The sequence below is a fragment of the Parus major genome, chromosome 2, assembly GCF_001522545.3.
Source record: "Parus major isolate Abel chromosome 2, Parus_major1.1, whole genome shotgun sequence".
NCBI classification, from domain to species: domain Eukaryota; kingdom Metazoa; phylum Chordata; class Aves; order Passeriformes; family Paridae; genus Parus; species Parus major.
Genome location: NC_031769.1, coordinates 129,853,498 through 129,877,952, shown reverse-complemented (window position 1 = coordinate 129,877,952; position 24,455 = coordinate 129,853,498). Strand labels below are relative to the sequence as shown.

General features: G+C 35.9%; 1 protein-coding gene across 10 annotated transcripts in view; it reads right to left on the bottom strand.

Moving 5' to 3' along the window:
• VPS13B (vacuolar protein sorting 13 homolog B) overlaps positions 1–24,455 on the bottom strand; it is a 422,306-nt gene that overhangs the window by 116,920 nt on the left and 280,931 nt on the right. The gene's annotated exons all lie outside the window — the stretch shown is intronic.

Genomic DNA, 24,455 nt, shown 5'->3' with positions numbered 1-24,455 from the left:
ACAGTAATAATTCATAAAAACACAGCAGGTGTCTGTTCCAATGAAATGATGACTCACAATAGCTGAAGAGCCAAAAAAAGATGTGAAAGAGGAAAAAAAAAGCAAGCAGTAAGGATTTCTAGGCTTAGAAAGCATTTAAAAAAATTAAACCCTTCATTTAAAAAAACTCTGAAGAATTTATAAGAAATTTATGCTTTAATATAAACCCATATATCTGTGAAATAATATATTGCAAATTAAAGCCTAATTAGGATTGTTTTCCAATTTTGAGCACTGATGCTCAGAAAGTCACCTTTGTCACTAAAATTTTTTACTGTGATTAGATAAAATAGAACATAATATAAATCCACTATGCAACCATAAAAAGACTAAATGGAAATTATAAAATGAAATGTATAAAAAATATGTTATAGAAAAAAAGATTTTTTTAAGATTTATGGAAGGCAGCTACCTTATATAAAAAACCAATGTTAAACACTGATGTTAAAGGAGACATCAGAACTATCTAAAGACTGATGGGTATGAAAAGTGATGGGTATGAGTTCTTAGCTTATCAAGGCCACATAGGGTATTGGCTGTGACATTCACAGGGTTCCACATGAGAAATCATTGCATATAGAAATATTTCAAAAAGAAAACATACACCACTGACAAAGAGTGCAAGAATGAAATGAAAAGTTGCAAGGCTGTGTCCAGAAACCTTATAGTCTCAGCTCAAGAGACAGAGATATCCCAAGACAAAGAACTACTTCAGGAAAAAACACTTTTAACACTGCTCATGAAACAAGTAGAAATCCTATCAAAAGTTTGAGGACAAGGTAGGGAGCATATACTAAGATATGTGGCAAAACAATCAATCTACAAAAATTCAATAATAATTGATGTATGACTAATTCCTCAGATTCATATGAAGGTTAGTCATACATTCTCCCTGCACAGCTTCCACAGCATAACTAACACTTCCATCTGTGCTGCTGCAGTGGAGTTTCTGCTCTGCTCAGTACAGGAGCTAACATAAGAAATGCTCAACTTGATCGGATTCATAACCCATCTATCCCAGTACACTGTTTTTGATAGCACCAGGAGGAAACTCTGTTAAGAAATACCAGAAACTCTGTCCACTTCCTGCAATCTCCTCCTCCCCAGGCATCCACAGCTGCTGCATGTAGGATGCCATGGGTACATGTTGGTGTGGTCATTTTGGAAACCATTTCTGGGCTTCTTGTCCATGAATTCATCCTTCCTTTCTGAACACATTGACAGCGTCTGTTCTCAACCTTCAGTGGCAACAAGATCCAATTTTTTAAAAAAAAAAAGTCACTTGAAACCATCTCCTCCTAGTGACATTGCTTTCTCCCCATCTTTTGTAGCATAGAAATTGTTCAGGTCATCATTCAGCTTTATTAGTGTTGTTAAGACTTTGTAAAATATGATCACAGCCCCCCTCAGCCTTCTCCAATTCAGACATGGAAATCCTGGCCTTTTTAGTCTCTCCTCACAAAGAAGGCACTCCAGCACTTCCAATCTCTCTAGCCTCCTTTGTCTACTTCTGTAACTCCACTATGGCCTTCTTGAGTACTCTACAAAGCACCCAAGAAGTGGAACCCTACAGTTCTCTGTAAAAGTGAAATGCTGCCTTCTGTCTTGTTCTCCATCCCCATCCAGATGTCCAGTATTTTACAGGGGTTTTTTTGGCTGACACTGCACATTGACACAATGATTTAATTTCTTCATTGCAGGATCTATTTCAATAATTTCTTCTTATCTTCTCCATCCAAAGGAATCCTCAAAAAGTGAAATATGAACTTCTACCTTAACTTCCTCTTCAAAAGAGAATAATGAATTAAAAATAAATTATTTACCAGCAACTTAACTATGGGAATGCAGGGCAGTGAATGACTCAGTTTCTCCAGATTTCTATGGTCTTTATGCAGCAATATATTAGATTTTACATGTATTGCAGAAATTGGGTTATGAGGGAGGTAAAGAAAAGCAGGCTTTTTAAACCTTCCTTTATATTGTGCTTTATGGAACAAAGGGAGCAATCCCTCTCCTTTTCTTTAAAGGAATGAATATACTAGAAAAAGTATTACAGAGGAAATCCTAAAACAGAGCCATTAACTAGCTGAGATTTTCTTTGAAAAGGTTTTTTGCCAGCTCTGGTTACAATCTTTTCAGATTCACTCATGTACATATTTTTCAAATAACCAATAAAATTCTTTGCGGCTGTTTTCTATGGCAGACTCATATCACTGACTTGTAAATGTGATATCACTTTTTATGCTGCCTCTGTAAAAATAACTAGAGACCATTTTAATGAATCACTACTTTGTGAGCCAAGAAATCCTCATTCCTCCTGATATCCTAGCAAAGTTAGGCTATTTACACCTCAGCCTCTCTGCCTGGTAAACTATAAAGCGCTTCACCCACATCCTGTATTGATGGCACTTTCAAAACTGGGGCAGATGGGTTCATTGCTCATGTATTGAGGGCGAGCAGAAAGAAAGAATGGAGCTGTGAAAAAATCTTGCCATATCATTTCATGGAAATGCTGCCTGTAATTAAGTTGAGGGCATATGCTGCTAAACCCAGCAAGTATTAATTGCTACACAGACATCAGGTGAGTCTGATGAAAAATGTTTTCAGAAAGCATGATTCAGTGGTGAATCCTACATGATATTCTCTTGTTGTCCTCTATGCAGCAGAAATTTCTGCAGCTACCTGACATTTAGGTTATCCATGACTTGGCCAGAGGAAATGAAAATACGGTGTCATCCACTAAGTGACAAACTTCCAGGAAGAAAAGCATCACATGTATATGACAAAATGGAGGAAGAAATCACAGTACTTCTGGTTTCTGAATGGATCCTCTCTTCTCACACCTAAACAGATTCGAGTTGAAGACTAGTTCTTTTCCTCTGCCTCCTTTTATCATTAAGTATTTATTAAATGCTCTGGTCTATGCAGAGCACCTCTAGGAAGGTAAGAAAGGAGCTCTGCCTCCATCCCCAGTCAGACTATAGATTCTCTGTGCAGACTGCTGCAAGGGTGCTAATTGGTCCCAACTGCTGAGTTTCCTGTTATGAGGACATTCAACTACAGAAACTTTACTGAGACCCCAAATCAATTCATGCAGGTCACTGAACAGCACTCAGAAGGCAATTTCTGCTCAGTATTAAGCAGTATGGAATATAAACCAGTGCCCAAGAGGTGAAAGATACCATATCCTATTACAGTTTTCCATGCCACCCGGCTCCACAATGAAACTTTGACTTATGTATGGCCTTACCACATATATTATAAAGGTTGGAACACATGAATAATGATTTGCAAGACAGCTGTACGTAACACAACTGGGTAAAAAATAAAAGTGCAGAAGTATCACTGGTACTTCTTGCATCGATTTCAACTCAGTAGAGCATCAAGCCTTCCAACAATGTTTCAAAGTTAACTTGAAGATATGCCTAGTAATAAATTTGGGAAGCATTTAGGTATTCCTCTAATGGGATAAGAAGATGAGAGGGAGTGAGTCTCAGTACAACAGCTCTAAAAAAGATTCTTTGCTGTATTATGGAATAAATGGGCCAATTCTTTAAGGATGTCAAGAACAGCAATATCATCTTGCTGTTAGCAAATGTAATGGTAACATTTATCATTGGGCTGTATAATATCAATTCTCTTACTCTTTACATAACCCATTTAAAATGAACAATAAAAGTTTTCTTTAATTAGCTACTGGTGTGCATTAACATGATCATGATTAAACCATAAAAACCAACCGTACATTACTCTGGTCCCCTATCCCACGTGTTTTAAATTATTTTAGTTGAAAATGTACTTTGAGTCCCTTTTAAAAGTTCGACCTTCTGCTTTCAGAGAATTAAATGCATATTACTATAGTGGAGAAGATAATGTTTCAGACCTCCAGGCATATATTAAACACACTGGCAGCACATTAGACAAAATGCTTTACTTATTAGATACTTCCTATTCTAAACAGTGTCATCAAAGGCTAAAAACAAAATCCATATAAAAGCTGCACAATGCTTCCACACAGAACCTGTGCCAAAATCCCTGTACTTTCCAGCTAATGAGGAAAGGATGTGTACTCTTAACATATGAATGTAAGATTTTCCAAGCATTCACTTTAGGAAACAGGACTATTGATTCCACATGGCTTATGTTAAATGAAACTGTATTGGTAAAATAACCTTTAAGATATTTGGCATGATAACTATAATTAAACAGTATTCAAAGGAATAAAACAAAAGGGAATTTGGTTCCACAATAGCTAATTAAAATAAAATGAAAAAACACAGCATGTCATCTATCAAGATAAATTGTTATTGTTCAAGAACTATTTAAATACTGTTAAAATATACTTTTAGATAAAATCTGAAAGGACTGGAAAAATATTTGTGGTTTAAAAATGGATAGTTTGGTGAAGAAAAAAGTATAGGACGCTGAAATTTTAAGCTGAGATAATAGCTTTAAAGCTTTGAGCATAACCAGATGGTACTTAAATCAGAGATATTCTACAGTTTCATTGTCAGAATAAGTTGCAATATGGAAAGGTTTTCAATAGCTAGAAAAAACACATCAAGATGATAGTTTACTTCTTAGATCACTTCAGTGCATTTTCTTGTCCTTTCACAGTTATATACCCTATCAATACTACACACCATAGAAAAGGTGTTGAAAGCTACACTGGTAGCTGGGGAACTGTGGTTAATTTTTCCTTTTCATGTGTTGAGATAGGTAACTTGATTAGCTTAACCTCTAGAGTTCACTAGGGCATATGGCACATATATCTATCAAGAGAAAGGGCATGGAAATGGCATGTCCTGTAGAACACACACAGGTAAGTACATCATAAAATCAAGGATCAATAAATAGATTTGCTTTTCAACATTGGCAAGTAATCTAAGGTGACTGCAATTTTAACCAGGTAAGTCTTATTTATTTTCCATTTCTGATCACAGTACTTACATGGTCATGATATCTTCAAAGTTTTCACTCCATAAAGAGCAGGAATAAAATCATCAAGGTAAACACACTGCCTAACACTTTAGACCAGTAATTAACACATTTTCCAAATCAAAGAGAAGTGTTTTACAACAATTGTCGGAACTGCCACATTATATTTCTTGATAATTCAAGAAATTTCAACAATAACAATGTAAGCATGTGCAAATTTCACTATAAACATTTTTATGTTCATTTTCTGGTATTCACAGAATAATTCCTTAATTAATAGAATAACTGTAAGCAATATACTCTTTGGAAGTGCAGCCATTCTAGAAGAAAAGCATCTACATCTGCATATTTTTTCCAGCTTCTCATATTAATTATGGTCATTCACTATTGAAGTAAAATTTCCATTTTAAGTTCATTTCTTAACTCTGATCAAAACCCTTCAGCCAATCATGAGCTCATGCTTCACATTACATAAGTCATGGAAAGACTCACAAGTGTGAAACCACAAAATCAAAGTGCCAATCACATCTGCTCCATCACTGTTGTATGTGACCTAGTTTTATTCCTTTTGCTAAAAAGTATTAATATTTACATGGAAATAAAAATCTTGCCTACTGGACAAAGTAATTTACAGAAAAGGAATATGCTCCATTTTTGTTTTCTGTTGTGCTTGAACTGGAATGACCAAGATGACACTGGATAATTTCTTCTTTTCTCCTAAGTACTTCAGAAAATGCACTGAGAAGTTTCCAACAGCTTAGAAATTTAGTTAATGTATTATTGTTATCTAATGGATCTTTGTTTGCCACATTGCTCTACTGAACACGCCAACTAAAACAATTTTGTTATGTTTTGCATATGAGTTATATGATTGAATTTAATTCTGACCATTATCAAAATTATTTTGCAAATTGACATACTAATTTCACATGTAAAATATATTAAAGACACACATACAAATGTATTTGACTACTAAATTTTGTCCTCCAGTCTAATAAAATTCCAAATTAAAACTTCAGTCTATTAAATCTAGACAGATTGCTTCTACTTGTATCAATTCAACTGCAGAAAGAGTCCTTTATAACATGAACCTAAAGCTGTCCTCCAAAAGGAAACTATTAAATCAAGCCAAAATGAGGCAACTAAAATAGCAGAGATGTCTGAAGTAGTTTATTTCATGAAAGTCAAATGGGTTTTTTTCCCTCTAAGGAGTTTTCTTTTTAAGCAGAATTTGTTGCAAAACAAATGATGCCAATTTGAAGTGTAATTGTGTATAGGAGCTTCTGGACCTACAGAATTACTTCAGATGGGAATTGTAGTTTTCACAGTACTGCAGGAATTACACACAAGTTGTGATGGCAGGGAGCAATACAAACTCAGCTTCTTTGTACAATGTTTTCCCAGCTCTTCAAGAGTAAAGAAAGAGGCTACATTCTGTTAAACACTGATGCAAATATTCATAAATCAAAGCTGTGTTACATGTTCCAATTGTAACATGGATATCCAAGTGCTAAATCCTTTCTAATGCCAACAAAATTATTTTTTTTCATTTTAATACAAACAATATGTTTATTTTGCTACCCTATGAAGGCCAGTAAGAAACTTGTGTTCATTTTTTTTTCTCCCTTTCCAAATAAAGGCTTTCCATTTAAAAAGAACAGGCTGAAATTTGGCAGAGTTATTTTTTCCACAGCATTTTTTCATTAATATTATTACTAAAAGCATTGGCTTTTTTGGTGTTATTCTTCAAATTTAAATCCAAATTTTAAGTTCATTTCTTTGCTTTTATACAAAAAATATTGGCTTAAAACACACATTTATTTAAGACATGGTTAGGGTTTGCTTAATTTCACATACTTTTTTTCTGATTTTTACCTTTATTTTTGGTTTCTTTTTGTTTTGTTTTGTTTGGTTTTTGTTTTTGTTTAGAAGGGCAACATTGTTTTGGGTTTTTTTCCTGTTTAAAGCCAAGAAACAGCATTTTCCAACGAGAATCTTCTTGCATATTTAGTTTGGTCATTTTCAAAAGCAACAGTTGAAACTTCACCTTGATTTTATGCACGCACGTATGGCACGTACAGGACAACTGTGGGATCAGGCCCAGCCAGCAGAGGTTTAGTGAAGGCAGATCCTGCCTGAGCAAGCTGATCTCCTTTTATGACCAGCTGACCTGCCTGGTGATGACTGTGGATGTAGTCTAGCTGGACTTCTGCAAGACATTGAGGTGCTGGAGTGCATCCAGAGAAGGGCAACAGAGCTGGTGAAGGGTCTAGAGAGTAAATCCTACAGAGAGTGACTGAAGGAGGTGAGTTTGTTTAGTCTGGAGAAGAGGGGCTCAGGAGATACCTTACTGCTCTCTATGAATACCTAAAGGGATTGTACCAAGGTTGGGGTCAGCCTCTTCTCCCAACCAAACACTGAAGGTGCAAGAAAACACAGTCTCAAGCTATGCCAGAGGAAGTTAATTTTGGACATCAGGAAGAATTTCTCCACTGAAACTGTGCTTAAGTATTGGAATGGGCTGCCTAGGGAAATGGTGGAGTCACCATCCCTGGAGGTGTTCAAGAAACTACTGGATGTGGCACTTAGTGCTACGGTTTAGTTGCCATGGTAGTGCTTGGTCAAAGGTTGGACTCAATAACCTTGACTTTGGATGTCTTTTCCCACCTTATTCATTCTACTATTCTATGACATTCTCTAACATTTCAGTATCAAGATTTCAGTATCAGACTAATTTTACCAGTCTCAGTTTTTGGTCACATGTCCATGCAGTTTAAATAATTTAATTATCTTAAATATGGAAATATAATAAATATCATTCATTGTTGTGACTTCTGAACATGAGAAATTTAACAAAGTTATTTACTCCTGCTGGAGTAAACTTGAATATTCTCCCACTGACTAGTATTCAGCATTCTGTAAAATAAGTTAAAAATTGCAGAAGGAAAATACCAAATACCTGGCAATAATTCAAAGTGGAATTCAACAAAGCCTCAGAAGACAAATTTAAGCATCATTTTCTAAGAGAGGATGAATGAATGTATGAACAATAAAAAGTCATTATTATAATGTGATAAAGTAGCTTGGCACTTGACTTTCATAATACAGACTCTATCTTCAGCCTCTTAAATGAGTAACTGTGCAGTTAAATGAACTATTCCCAGAATCAAACAATACAATCTTTTTCTTAATACATATTAGATACTTTATCCATTTTGAGCATTTTAAAGGCAATTAAAATAACTAAATCCACAGCAGATTAAAAGATTTCATGTACAGATGCTGCCTAACTAAACAAACTCCATTCTACATTATTTCCAGTAATATAAGTCAGACTGAGTCAGACTACATGCCACAAACAGAAAAAAATCCACAGTGCAGGAATCTCCAATGAGAAATATTCAACTGCTGGCACACTACTGCTCACTGAAACATGTGCTGGGATCTTGAGTGCCTCAGGTTTTAAAGCTGCTAGATGTCTGGAAAATTATCTATCTGTACCTTACTGCCTTCTTTTTTTCCTTTTTCTAGGTTACTACATCTCACCTGTATCAACTTGTACCTAAACCGATCTTTGACTAAACCATGTTCCAATTTGTTGAGAATATTTAAATATTTTAAAGACTACCTGAGGAAGTAAAGCACATGAAATGGCACATGTACTAAAATGTACAAAATTAGGAATATCCGAATACGTTTTTTGGTAACATGGCCATGACAAAATATCCCCATTTTTAGCAAGTTGTTTGTCTCAGCCTTGGTGTACAATTCCATGCCAAACTGAATTTGTGTCTTCTCATTTGTGCCTTCTATGACAGTAAACCAGCCAGCTCAGGGTCTTGAAGTATCCAAAAAAAATAATCCCAGGAATTAAAAACAAGCCAGCCAACCAAAAAACCTGAGAAAAAATGTAGTTGTTTTTTTGGCCTGTTCTGTTTCCTTCACTGGTTCATTGTACAATACAAAGCAGTGAAGGAAAAGGACAGACCATGGCAGCTCATCTCGGATTAACTTAAGCCTCAAAATTGCATCCTAAATCATGCCTGCTGAATTTGTTTAAAACAACTAAAAGAAAGAAAAGAATCATGGCATTGGAGCAGGAATGAAAGGTCCAGAAGAGGACCTCTGCAAGCCTCCTTGGGGTGGGTGACACGCGGAGCTGCATCTTCAGGTTCCTCCGACTGATCAGGCCTGGCAGCCCCCTCAGTCTCTCGTGCTGAGCAACTGCTCCAAAGTACCCAGCACTCAAATCATGCTGAGATTGGACTTTATACCTCACTGGAAAATCAATGGAGAACTATTGTGAAACACATCCTGCAGCAGTCTGACATCTTCAAAGTTTTTATCTGCAGTGCTACGATTCCATTGGAGCCATTCAAATTGTGGGATGGTAGCAACATTGAATACCATTAGTGGGTCGAGATACAAACAGTTTACAAAGTTTACTTCTTAAAGAAAAACCTGACCTTTACATGCTTCTATATGGCATTACTATGATGTACTATAATAAAGATGCAAAAAGACAGCACATATTACTGAATATTGTTTACATATATTGTTTTTCCATAAAAAAGTTTTTCCAGTTCTGGGCCATGAAGTTCCTTTTGGCTCACTAATTTTTGTTTTTTTCTTTGTTGTTGAGTTTTATTGAAATATTTTCCTAAGCATTATTCTAAGTATAATTTTTTAACTGGCCATAAATTCATTTGCTCTGATGGGCTTGCTTACAGACATACCTGGGAAATGACTCAGTGAACCACTCAACCAAGACCAGTCTACTCAGAAATTGCATTGTACAACAATGATTTAATAGAAATACAATGGGTAAAACTTCCAAATATTCAATATGTTATAAACATTTATCTTGTGTGGAGAAGGCATTATTACCTTTATAAGGAGCATTTTCAAGAAAATGTAGAATAGTTATGTACCCATCTCCCACTGAAAAAATAATAGTTTGGCAATAATGTATTTGTAAATCTGAATCTCTCCTCATTTGTTCCTGTTTTGAAAGGCAAAGAATCAGCCAGAAAGGATGATCTGTAGAGACAAGACAGTCTATCCTAGCAGAAAAGCAAAAAAGACATACAAACTACTGAAAGAGAGCACGTGAACTAATGCAAACACACAAACCTAATTATCCCCGTAGCTCTGTGAAGAAAAAAATGCCCAACTTTCTAAAACCAATGTTTTAAATCACAGGTCCTCAGACAAATATCAGTTTTATGAAACTTCTAGACAGGATCCCTACTCAGTAAAGCTAACGGATTTTCAGTTTTAGGGATTCTCTAATTCAAACAGCTCTCCAATAGTCTGAAATAACTGTTACTGCTAATTTCTGAGAATACTTTACTTTACTAAGTCATTATCCTTCCAGTGTTTTGATGAAGAAAGTTAAAATTAGTGGAAACCTTTACTTAGGATGAGTCAAGAATGAAGCTTCCAGTCTTGATTCATACAATGAGTCACAGGTAATCTGGGGGGAAGGTACAGTGAAATGAAGAGCTGGAAATATGTGTGCCTAGGAGCACGCACTGAGGGAAAAAAGTGCTAATATGCAAGATTATTAAGCAAACCCATTAAGCAGAGCAGAAATACCAAAGCTGCATACTGTGTATAAACAAATGAGAACTTTAAAATGTCTTCTCTCTAAAAAGGTACTGGCAGTTAATTATCTGTGGAGATAAGTTCAGAGAAATTAGAAATAGCTGCAAATCTGAATTTGATTCAGTAGATGTTATTTAGCATCACACGCATGACTCATACCAATCTTTTATCAAAATCATAATCTATGATTTCACCATTTGATATAACAACCAGTAACTCAATCAGAGGGAAAGTAGCTGCAAAAATGGAAGTATTGTCCTGCTCTTTCATCTCCACATCATACTCATGAGAAATACTCCACAATGTAAGTCAGTGTGATAACTACCTCTTTTATCTAGATGGGAATACCAACAGTACCTGGTTGTATCACACTTATCAACACCACAGACCCTAGGCATGTACTTTGCAGCCCTGCCAGAAAACCATGATACTGCACTAAAAATTAATTAATTGTAATTTTACTAGATTGGCTTTTGTGATAGGTGGTGGAACACATTGAACATATTAGAAAGAAATTAAATATAGCTAGGCTCTTTATTATCCTTCCACTCTGAACACTGTGTTTCCACAAAGAAACACTACTACTTCCTCTGCCCCACTCAATCAAAATTCAGTGCAATATTCAAATGTTCAAGACAAGTGGAAAATTACTATTACTGACACAAGTGAACTTCCCTGCAAGCAAGACACAGAACAAAATGAATTGTTTGGATTCAGAGGATCTCAGAAGCCACACAATCCCAGAAGTTAATGCTGATGACCAGGGGAAGGATGTTAACATTAAGAAACTGTTGTCCACCTATGGAACCCTCAACTGAAGTGTAAAGTTCAAATGATACTTTTCCATCCAAAATATCTAGTTTTAATTCAGGTATCTCAAAATTCTCATAGCATGACTATGGATGTAACTTGTGCAGAATTGCAAGGGGATGAATGAAACTGCAAAGCAATTCAAAATGTTAAAACATACCACTTGCTTAAGTTTGAAGTGTAAAACTAAATTGTGCATTTGTAAAAATTCCAGGCTAACACAGAACTCAGATCTTCTGTCATGAGAGGTTTTTGCTGTGTGAAGCCTCTGTGCATACACATACATGCTTATGTCCTTTTGAGTAATCCTCACGTGTTTTGCCTTCATGTCTGCAAAATGGACTCTTCCTCATAAGGCTTCCTACTTTAGTATAAATTTACTTCATTCCTAAATATTTCTTTTTTAATTGAAAACTAAGAATTCTGCTTTGAAGATTCTAAGGAAAACCACATTCATTTTCCCAACATAAGAACAGCATCTGGATTTCCATGGAATGAGAATGTTTGCTCATATGAAGTATCTAGAGGTATTGCACAGTCCTTCAAAAAGATACCTCCCCACTGGTTTTGGCAACAAAATCAAATGATGAGACAAAGCTTCCTAAGAACGGAAACAGGGTATGGCAATGACTCAACATACTGGCAAGGACTTTATTTTGATAGTGTCCTTGAACTAACCAAAATATCTGTTATTTTCAGGAAAACATCCAAGGAGTGGCTATGTGGGAACCCAAGTACTGGTAAAGCTACCAGGAAAATGATGCAAGTATTATTCAGCTATTCCAGCTAATGGTTTTTATTGGCATTCTCAAAAAGTTACGCATTTGGCACTCTCTCTGACACTACTGAGCCACAAGATTATGTTTAAAACATATGAACAGCTCAATGGTAAATATTATCAGAAGACTTTAATGTCATATGTATTTGAAAAGATGTAGCCATTGTACAAATTATAACAATTTGATAAAGCAATTAAATCTAGTAAGCCTGTTTACTAAGTGGATTAGATTAATCTGTGAAACAATCTTTACTAAGAAAATGAAGTTATGCATGGTGCAAATTTTCACCATCAACTCTACACACATGTATGTCTTAAATTTGCTAACTTTTCTTACATGTCTTCATGTTACTATATATTTGGAAAAAACCACACAAATTAATTTGTACAGCCTCATTTGGTATGTCAAGGTTTCAGGCCTTTAACATTAGCAGAAATAGAAAATGTATGCCACAATTAAACATTCACCATCCTACAAAGCTGTTGCTACAGGACATTGATTTATAGATTTAGATGAAGCTGATTCAGATGCCATTCTTTCACTAAGGTATAATGAATAAAAACTTCTGATTATAGATTGTTTTTTTTTTTTTAGTTTTAAAATTATAGTTATAAAAATCTATAAGATTGCTAAAGTATAAAATATAGCTAATTCTCCTCAGCATACAATTGCTTGTAAATGGTATAAGGGTACTGTTGCAGCTCCAACTCATGCAAATTAATGTCACAGGAAAAACAAACCACTTAACTTTGTCAATTACACAACCTGGACCCCCTGGACAACTTTGATCCATTTGATGTTATATATATAAAAGACTATGCTCTTTTATGTTTCAATTCACTACTAATTAAAAGAAAATTTATTCATGCAGGTATTTTTGTCACTTTTCAATCAGTATGAAAAAGTCATGAATTTCTGACAGAACAGACAGATGAATTTGTGAAAAATAACCATATTTGTTTCCTGACAAAATCTCAGGTATGAATAATGGAATGTATTATTCTACTAGACAGTCTCAGATGATACAACAGTACCCAAATCTGAAAACAGATTATAGATGGCTGGAAAAATTGAAAAATTAGGATGGCATCCAATATAATCACCAGCAGTACACTCAGAAAATTATGCCTCCTTGCTTAATATACTAAAGTGGAATTCTGACTTAAAGAAAATCAGTATGAAACTAAGCAGCATCTTTATCCCTAGGTGATCAGCCAGTCCATCACAAGCCATACAAGTGACTGAACAGTGAATATTGCCTACTACTGAATAATGGCTTTCCCTCAGTGGAAATACCTGTTTTGGTTTGTCACCATATGTTTCCTGTTTTTCTACAAAACAGATGAAACAACTAATTAATATTGCGACTTCTATTCTGCTTTCTCATTTGGCTGAGAAAATGAAATATTACATACTGTTTGAGGAAGACTGACATACAGGGTGGCTATATTAGCTTTATTTACTTCTAAAAATGCATGAAAAAATGCATGAAAAAAAATGTTTCTTGTGAGAGAATTCCAGGGAAACTAAGTGAGGATTCTTCTCATAAAGCAAACTGGGAATTTCAAATTTAAATTCCTCACTGCCCACTGACTATACCTTCAATTAATTCTTTACTGGCTTCTATCCTTTTCCTTTATGTTTCTTGTCTTTCTCTTTAAGGAAAAAAAAAATAAAATTTTGCTTTAAAATGAAGGAAATTTCAGAACCCACGTGTTTATAATTCCTGTCAGGGATCAAGTTTTCCACACTACCTAGCAGGTGATGCTCCATGCAGAGAAGATTCCATGCAGCACCATAACTGGTGCTGTCTAAAGGTAACATTTAACATTACCTTTAACAAAAAATTAACAGCATCAAACTCTTCTGTATACAAGCATTAGATGACTCAAAGGAGAAGATTAGTGGAGATCAAAGAATGCAGAACCCTCAGTCTCACATCGTGTGACCCAACACTGCAACTTTCCTCTCCTCGTCAGGCGCTTTAGCAAATCATCACTGTGACACATCCAATGTCCACACTGTGAGAAAGTCCAGGCACGTGTTCTCTCACACTTCTCTTCAGGGTGAGTTTGAGCCACCGTCTTGCTTTCAGTTATTTTGTCCTGCATATATGCCAGCAACCAACTATACTTGCTGTTTATGGCAAACCTGTAGCAATTCTTACACAGTTCATGGTTTTCTAGTATTTTTTTTCCCTGAAAGTGAACCAATATGATTTCTTGCATGTGTTCTAATCTAAAGAAAAGTTTGAACATTTTAATAGCAATACTTTTATTATCTCTGTAATGAATACTTAAGATTATTTTGGTCAATACATTAAATGATCAGAAATGGCAAAGTTTTAAATTAACTTTACATACCACTTAGTTATTATTTTCCTTGGATAAGAAAGCACAATGATATTGAAGATGATGTTTACAAAAATAATTCAAAAGTTATCTTCAAAATATTGCAAGGCAAGGTATGGAATATAGAGATTGGACAGCAAGTTTATGTCTTTTAGACTATTTCACTAACAGTAGCATGAGACAATAAAAGCAAGTCATTGAGCAGACATGAGAAGATCTGGTTCAGTTAAACAAGAACTGTAGGCTAAAAATTAAAACAAAAGTGGACTGAACACCCACTTGCACTTAAAACTCATATAAAAATCATTCTGTCCCATTATGCTTTTAAAAGATTTGGGAAAATAGCAAAAGAGAAGAGAAAAAAATCCCTAAACCTTGAGTTTTTAACTAGTATTGTTGACAACATAGAGGAGAACCACCACCTCAACATTTTCATTTGTTTTTTTCCTGTCTCACTGTAACTTTTTTATTTTGCTGTTATAATTATTTTTTTTCCAGAAAATAACAACAACCCTGTGAGATGTTTTCCCATTAGATTTGTTCCAGCATGGGAGTTTTTAAACACTACTGATATGAAGCTTCACAGTATTCTAGTGAAATACTTGTATTTTTTTCTTTCATTAACAATACAAAATATCCTTTTGCGTTATATATATATTGTGCTATATACTAACTTATTTGTAGATTATTGTATTGGGTGAATTCCTCCACAGATATACTTTATGTGAAATCTTGATAGGCAAGAACATCTTTTCACCTTAATTTAAGTGGTCACAGAAAACATTAAGGAAAATGCCACTGAATCATGAAGTGCTTAAACAGCTATCAGGTACAACTTTCACAGTTTGTGTGCTTGTGCACATCAAAAATCAGCAGGAAAAAAATAGTTTATTCCTAGCAAAAAGGAATACACTTTGAATCTATAATTTTAAGTATGGTTTTACTATAATACTGTAACAAGTTACTATAATACTTACTACAATAAGAATTCTTTACCTTAACAGTTTAATATCCATCTTATTTAACATGTTTTTTGATCTTTCTCAACTAGATAAGCCCAAACGCTGATTGGAGAGACCCCTCATTGTAAGAAAAAAGTTTTCCTAACTATGTATGTCAAAGAGAGACTATAAACACTTTTTTCCCCTTTAATTTTGTATTTTCAGAATCTAAGCATGAAGATCTCTTCAAAGAGCCATTTTCATTGCAACAATCACTTTGAAACAGTCTTTTTTTTCTTTGTAATTTGATGAGAGAAAGGTCACATGCTTTACAGCAAAACAGATTTTTCCTCTGTCTCCTACTTAATTTTCTCTTTTAACATTCTATGGACATTTCACAGATTGACATGAAATGCAATTCTTCCTTATCAAAACTTTGTGAGCTTTTAGGTAATAGAAGTTGCTGTCTTCTACAAATCTGGCTGGGATGTACAAGGCACAATCAATTTGAAGCACACAGAAGTGGCCTCACTGTGCAGGAATAAAAGCATAAGACATTTCCTAACTCCAGTGGCACAATTTAGATCACCTTTGGGGATCTAGCTGTGATATGCGCTAAGAAACTACAGCTTTCTGTAATCCTTCTCAACTTGAAAACTCTTCCCTGGATATATTCCATTGTTTCCAAATCCATAAAACCAACACAGTGAGAATACCCAAGCCTAATTTTAAACTAACCCATGTCAAATTGCTTGAGAATTTAAATAATCCAAATTTTGTTACTTTCTCTTTACTTTGTTACTTCATTTCTGATATCTGAAACTTTACATTTTGTAACCTAATTATAAGTTTTATAATACCCTACTCTTTGAAATGTACAATCATTAAAAAAGGAAGCTACAGTTACTAACTATTCATGCAAAAATACAGTCCACAAATCCAAAGTCATGAGATTGTTGCTAACAATTTCATCAATAAACTGAACATATTAATTCCAGCTGCAATAAATCTGTGATTCTTCAATTATGGTGCTGAAAATCCACTAGAAAGCACCTCATAGCCCATGACATCAAAGTTAAAGTACTGCGTGCTGTGTGACCTGCTATTCCCTGGAATGAAAAAGCTCTAGAACATGGGCAGAACTGAGCAGGTACACAAGACCTGATCACTAATTATGCAAGCTACAAGAAAAACAAAATTATCTGAGAAATATTTTATCGGTTCACATTTCAATACCTTCTGTTTCTGGGGTATTACTAATACCATAGACTAAGATTCCTGTTTCCACTCTCTACAACAAATATCAAATGCATAATTAAAAAAGTTTTGAAACCCTCAGGAAGTTATCTTTACACAGCTTTAGCTTTTTTAATGTGCCAACACATTTTAGGATATCAAGACACACCTAAATTCAACCAATTTATAGAGAATACAAAAACCAAGACACTTTGGGTGCTTTGACACCGATTACCTCAGATTTCAGTAATTAAAAGACAAAAGATAAAAAGCTTATTCAAAAGAAACTGGCAAATGGGAATGCCAACTTCTCAAAGTTTCAACCTACTAAAAATACTTTCATTTACACAAGCTTTCCATAAGAATACTATACAGTCAATACAACATCTGTGCAACATGTGGATCTGCCATTTCACACTTTGACTGTCTGGCTTCTTAAGTAGTATTATCTGGAACTTGTTTTACCAGTTTTCTGACTTATTTTTTTCTAAGCAAAATACAAATGGAAAACAAATTTATGCTTGTTTTCAACAATTTTTTTCATGTTTCACACAAGTAATTAATAGCCTTGACTAAAGTGTAATTAAGTTGCTCATCATTCAGAAGTTTGCCCTGCTAAAGTATCATTAGCAAGAAAAAATGCTAAAAACTCCATTAGCTATCATTCCTTCAAATTCTATGTGTGATGCAATTGTAACAGCACTTTTGTACATGAATCTTACTGACCATGTTCTTTATCTTACAGTAAAGTTACAGCAACAACAGTTTGATGAGATTGCCATAAACAGAAATAAAGAACATAACATTCCTACTGAGTCAGAACAAAGACCTTTTTAGACTCCTGTTCTCTAAAAGCAGATATAATTGGATGCTTTGAGAAAAAAAACAAACATAGTTAAATACAAGAAATACACATATTTAGACACAGAGAAATATTTAGGCACAGAGAAATACTTCTTCAGCATACTTTTCCAGACTTCCTAAGCCAATGCATTACAGGGCTTTAAATCTTAGCAGAAAAGCTTTTCTAAGCCTCATCTGCTGCAATATAGAGAATGACTTACACCTTCTTCAAATAATACTGCAGTATGTCTAATGTGACAAAAACACAGTCAGATTTAGACAGACTTCCTTTCCAGGAAGTAATCATCTGCCATGGATGAGCTTCCCATGCCTTCTCCTTTTTCGATGCTTTTTAGCTGTTAATTAGCTCACTTTAATGGTGTATTGTTTATTACTCACTCAAGCATTTGCTTAACTTGTTTGGGTTATCTGAGCAGATAGGAGCTGTACTTCCCCCAGCCTTGCCCATTATTGGGATGAATACAAGGAACATGCTGCTTACTTTGAAATATCCAGTATTTATAGTTGCTAGACTCCAAATATAATTTTTTTGGTAAAATAACAAAATGCCAAAGTTGAAACAACTTTTTCTTCTGTATTAATATTATTTATTCAGGAAGCTGGTGGGTTGTAGCTGCAATTTATCAGAACACAGGGGTTTGCCCTATGGAACATGTCACACCTGCTGGTGGGGTTTATTCCGTGACTGGCCGTGAGCCAGGTCTAGAAGCAGAATATCGTCTGCCAAGGTGACAAACACTGCTGCAGCTGGTACTTATGCAGCCTAGGATGAGTGCTCAAAGGTCAAATACATAAAAGCAGGCTTTAACAAAGCATAAAACATTAGCCAGCAGGTCATGCCTGGAATTTCTGAAAGAAAACAAAGACGTGCCCACACCAGGGTTTCCCCTGTTCTGCTCAGCACTCTCCCCAGGTGAATGACAGCTTGTGCCCATTGCTATTGGCTCAGACTGCTCAGAGATGTTAAATCAGAGATCATTCTTTGTGGGACTGTTTTGCCAGCACATCTGAGTCTATACCTCATCAGCTCAGTTGTTAAATGCAGTTGCTCCTGCACTGTAACCAGAAGATTTTTTTTTTTTTCATGTATTTTGTAGGCAAATGTAAGTTCTCTAAGCATCAAATTTGTGCAGGACCTACTGTATTCTAATGGCTAGCAACACATAATAGGAAGTATGTTGAAGAACTTCAGAAGGTTTCTTCATTGCCTAGGCAAAAATAAAAGAATGCCAGCCAGGGGCAAGGGAGGTCTGAGAGGGATCCAAAACAGGGACAATTTTTTTCATTTCTATTTAAACTATTGAAAAAATATTTCTGTATTTTCAGAAACTGATTGTTGAGTGCTGCATTCCTCACTGCAATTAAAAAATTGTGAATAAGCATAATTGAAGGAAAAGATGATGAGTTTGGCTATTCTTTCAAGAAAGAGCTTATGCTATTTTTATTAGTATATTAGATGCCTATCTGAATTTCACACTGTATAGGATAGCTATGGACTTGTAGCCTGTGGAAACATACATTTGGGCTAGCAGAGACTACATAACCTGAGAAATGGGGATGAGACAAATGGCAGGTCCCAGAGGGTCGTGATCAGTGGCACAGGGTCTAGTTGGAGGTCTTTAACTACTGGTGTCTCCAAAGGGTTGGTACTGAACCCAGTCTAGTTTAACTTTTCATCAGTGACTCGTATGAAGGGTCAGATGCCTCTTCAGCAAGTTCACTGGTGGCACAAGGCTGGGAAGAGCAGCCAATACCCCAGAGGGCTGTGCAGCCCTTCAGAAAGACCTGGACAGGCTGGAGAGATGGACAGAGAAAAACCCATATGAAACTCAACAAGGCAAATGCATGGTCTTGCATGTGGGGAGGAATAACCCCAGGCACCAGAACATGCTGGGGGGTGATCTGGTGGGAAGTGGCTCTGTGGAGAAGGATCTTGGAGTCCTGGTGGACAACAAAATGGACCTTGTGGCCAAAAATGCCAAAGCTATCCTGTGGTGCATTACAAAGAGCATTGCCAGTAGGTTGAGGATGGCGATTCTGTCCCTCTACTCAGCTCTGGTGAGGCCTCACTTGGAGTGCTCTGTCCAGTTCTGGGCTGCTCAGTACATGAGACATGTAGACCTCCTGGAGTGAGTCCAATGGAATGCTATGAAGATGATGAGGGGGACCTCAATTATTAGGAAAGGCTGAGGAGCTGGGCCTATTTAAGAATGACTTGAGAGGAGATGACTGAGATGGGAGTTTATCAATGTCTACCAGTATCTAAAGGGAGGGTTTCAAGAGGATGGAACCAGGCTTTTCCTGGTGCTGCTCAGCAGTAGAACAAATGGAAATGAGCAGAGAGAAAATCACAGGAAATTCCACCTGAACATGAGGAAGAACTTCTTTACTGTGTAGGTGACTGAGAACAGGCTGCCCAGAGAGGGTGTGGGGTCTCCCTCACTGGGGATAGTCAAGAACCATCTGGACACAGCCCTGTGCCATGTGCTCTGGAAGACCCTGCTTGAGCAGAAGGTTGGAGCAGAGAATCCACTGTGGTTCCTTCCAATCTTACCCATTCTGTGATGGATGGGATAAGGAGAAATATACCCTAGGGAACAGAAAGTGAATTAATGCTTTCAATGGACACCATCTGGAAAGTATTTCAGATGTTTCAAGTGGCCTTGAATGCTAAAATCAATCATCTTCCCTCCATCTAGAGCCATAATTGTCACAGAAATAGTGTGAAGAAAAAGTAAGCATTTCTAAGTACCTTTTTTGTTTTTCAAGGAAGATACAAAGTAGCTGTTCTTTGCATTCAATGCCTCCAGTATAGATAGTTATTACACAGGAACAATCTTTAGGACAAATTTAAAGAAATTATTTTTGTATACATCAATTTTTTTTCAAAAGTCTAGCCTTAATCTCTAACTTATAGGAAAATAAAAGTTGGTAATGACCTCCATAGCTATATTTGAGGGGTGTGACATTCACTGACTTGCAATGAGATATGTTACCCATGCATTCCTACATGGTCAGCAGCAGAACAAGATGTGTGTTGGTTTGTATTTAATTTCTTTTTCAAAGAGGAGTTCTTGTGTTTTCTGCTTCTAAATGATAGTATGACAAATACGTCTTGCCAAAAATCTCCAGGTGGTAAGTGATGGACACCAGGAAACAGATTCACCAGATGAAGAAATGAACTCCTTGAAAATTCACCTGTTTTACCACTGATCAGCAGTAAAACTAGTCATCATTTATACTGGAAATACCTTTACCCGACTACTAAAAATTCTTCTAGGAAGGAGGAAATGTGGCCCTTTGATTGATATTTCACCTATAATATTAGATGCATCACTGAACAAAATCAGGACATCAGTGGTACTTCACTCTTTTATTTGTATTTCATTTCCTAGCACTTCTGTTTCTGTTCTCCATGTGTAAGTATTATATGTTCTTCTTCTAAGAATTTGGCATATATTAATTTTGAAAAAGTGAATAATTACAAAAAGTCAGCAACATTCTTTGCCCCTCGGTTAATCTATCAAACACCACATATGTGTCCTCACTCTAAAGCTGTCAAGTAGATCAAAGCAATATTCTTTGCATTAATAGACTATACCTTATGAAGAAGTCAATACAATAGGCCCACTGTACATCAAAGATTTATAAAAAAGTATAAAGCAAGGGCTTATAATAAGTAAAAACACAGCACTGGGACCTGGCATGAAACTTTTTAGAGAATATTAAACTACTTGGAGAAAAAAGAGATTTACCCATAAATCATCTTTTCTTTTTGGGTTTTTGTCTACGCTAATCTTTACAGCACTGCCCTGTAAACCACCAAATCCAGTCCGTTTGGAAATCACACCTTTAAAGTTTAAACAAGGTGGTGCTACTTTGATGACTGTCCTGCCTTACCCCAATCTGATTGCCTCCTGTGATGAGATGATTGATTCTGAGGACAGAGTACTAGACAACATATGCTTTGCCACTAGCAAAGTTGACCAAGTTTAGGCAGTTTTCCACAGCTGACTTTTATTCAAACACTCAAGTGTGAACTGAATGGATGCACTATGAGGTGGGTAAAAATCACTCTGGGCCACTAAAAGGAGAAAGTAATGGTCAATGTTCCAAAGTATAGCTAAACTCCAGTTACTCATGGACATGTTTAATGTCTTTATTAAAAGACCTTGGCAATGACAGAAAACATATCCAAAGAAAGGTGACACCAAACTGGGGGGAGCTGTTGATACACTGAGGGGTAGGGGCTGCCATCCAGAGGGACATTGCCAAAATGGTTTAACAGAAACCTCATGAAGGACAAAGGTAAACACAGAGTCCTGGATCTGGACATGGCACTTGCCACGGTTTAGCTGACAAGGTGATGATCAGTCAAAGTTTGTACTTGATCTTAGAGGTCTTCTCCAACCTAAATGATTCTGTGAATCTGTGAGATGGTAAAATCCCAAATCAAAAACTGGCTGGAGGCCAGTGCTAGTGAACAGCTTTGAACCCAAGAGTCCTGGTTGCCAACAATGTGAACATGTGATAGGAGACTGTCTCTATAGTGTGGGAGCCTGAGCATTTCCTGGGAAGCATTAGCAGCAGCACAGCCACTGGATCAGAGGTGAAATGGTGGGATACTTGCGGGTCAACATCTGGAGTACTGGCTTTGAGCACAACAGCAGAAGAAAAAGATTGACAAACCTGAATGGGCAGGGGATCATCAAGAGGATTAAAAGGTTAAAGCACATAATTTATAAGGAGAGGGTGAGGGAGATAGGTTCAGACAAAACAAGAGAAGGGTAAGGATGATGGTGGGGCATCTAATTATTGTTTCCATTTATTTAAAGCAGGGCTATGAAGAAGATTAAGTCAGACTCTTCTTGGGAATGTATTGTGAAATGATGAGAGGAAATGATTGAAAGCTTTATCAAGCAAAATTTTGAATGGATATAAAGACAAAAATATGCCAAAGCAAGGGTAATTAAGTGATGAACAATCATCCAGATGGTCATTCCTCTGAGGTAAAGAAAGATTTGACTGAACAACATTCTGAAAAGCCTAATCTAGCTTGGACATTAGTCGTCTTTGGAGCAAAGGAATGCTTTCCAGAAGTGTCTTCAACCTAAATTATGCTTTGATTCTTGCAATGAAATAATATGCAGGTGTGAAGTATGTAAAGCTATTTGCAGACTCCTGATTTCATTCACTAAGACAAAAACAGCAGCATACAATCAGTGTATTGTGTTTCTTTCTGCTGACTAAAGAAGAACCATAATAATAATAATAAATGTGCATATATTAGAGGTGGGGTGGCTTCACTTAGGCAAATAGAGCTACATAATAATGAAGAAGAGCTGGACAAAACATAACCAACCAATGGATTTATATTTCCAGTATAGTAAATCCAGATGTAGTTCTATGACTTACTAAAGACAAGGCAAACACCTTGAGCCAGAAATATCCCCATTATTCATTCCAGGAGACCTCAGTGATGCAAGGCAGCAGTGATGCAAGGGAATGAAGAGCACGTAAGTATCTCAGGATGTAGTCAACAAAAGGCTTTCTGAAATTTTGTAGCAAATTCCTTTTAAGTTTTACAGTCCAAGTAAGTCATGCAGCACTTATGCACAAAGCCAACTCAAAATTTAAATTCTTGGCATCTATTCACATCTTCTGATTCTGTCCATTCCACTGACAATGGGAAAACAGTGCTCTACAAATAATTTATTGAAGATATTTCTATATATAATTTACAGTATTCATCTCCAAAAGAGGCCCTGTGTCTGTAAAGTATCCAAGGAAAAGAAAAATATACCACATTTCTTTTCTACATCTTTCATGTTTCCAAATGTTAATAAAACAACGTTCTTTATTCTTCTCTATCCTTGGGAAGTGATAAAAGAATGGGGGGTGATGTGGTGCCTAGATTAGCACAAACAAACAACTTCTGGGGTTTTGACAGGGTGAAGAGAGAGGAATGTAAATAGTTTGGCTGCTCTAGAGCATTCCTCGCTTCCACCCAGACTCACGTGCAGTGCTGAAACTGTGAGATTCAGGAAAGGAAAGAGAAAATCTTCTCCAGGTTTCCCATTAGCCAGATTCTTGGAATAGCTGACTGTGTTTTACTCAATAACTCGTTCCCTAAGTTTTATTCTTATTTGTGAAGGTATCTCAACAGGTCCAACAGCCATTCCAGTGGAATTAGTGCTTTGTCATGTATTAACTCCTACTATCTTTAAGATGCTGTCAGCCTGGCTAGATTCCAGGATTTGAAGATAAGAAATACATATTTTTTCATAGGGTAAAATTTTTCCCCTATATTTTCCTGGGAGGTTTTTTGTTGTTGTTGTTGTTTTTGTTTTTGTTTTGTTTATATTTTTGGGGTTTTTTTTTTAAATCAGTCCAGAAATGTGAATATTAAACTTACTAGTCTGTCACGGTGATTGGCTTTCAATACAAACTGAGGTTTGTATTGAAAATACAAGTATTATGAGTTCCTAAGACAATGTGAGTAGTTGTTACTAGGCACAGAGAAAATGTTATAGTTTACGAGCTTTAGTGAAGTAAAGTGTAACATGTGAGCTCACAAGAAAATAGGAAAGATTTGATAAAAGCTCAACACCAAATAATCTCAAAAACCTATTTCTCAAAAATTTGGTTCCTTCATAATTTACATAATTCTCCTTTTACATTACATAAGATAATTCTCCTTGTACATAAGATGTTGCAGAACCACTATAATGAATAATAGCATTTACTGAATAATATTCTTGCAAACACTCATTCTATTCTTAAATCAATGTCAGGATGCATTTTGAAACAGACCATACAAACAACGAAAAACATTTATTTCCTTTACCTATATTTTTTCTAGATGGTACAAACACCTGCTCAGAGCTACA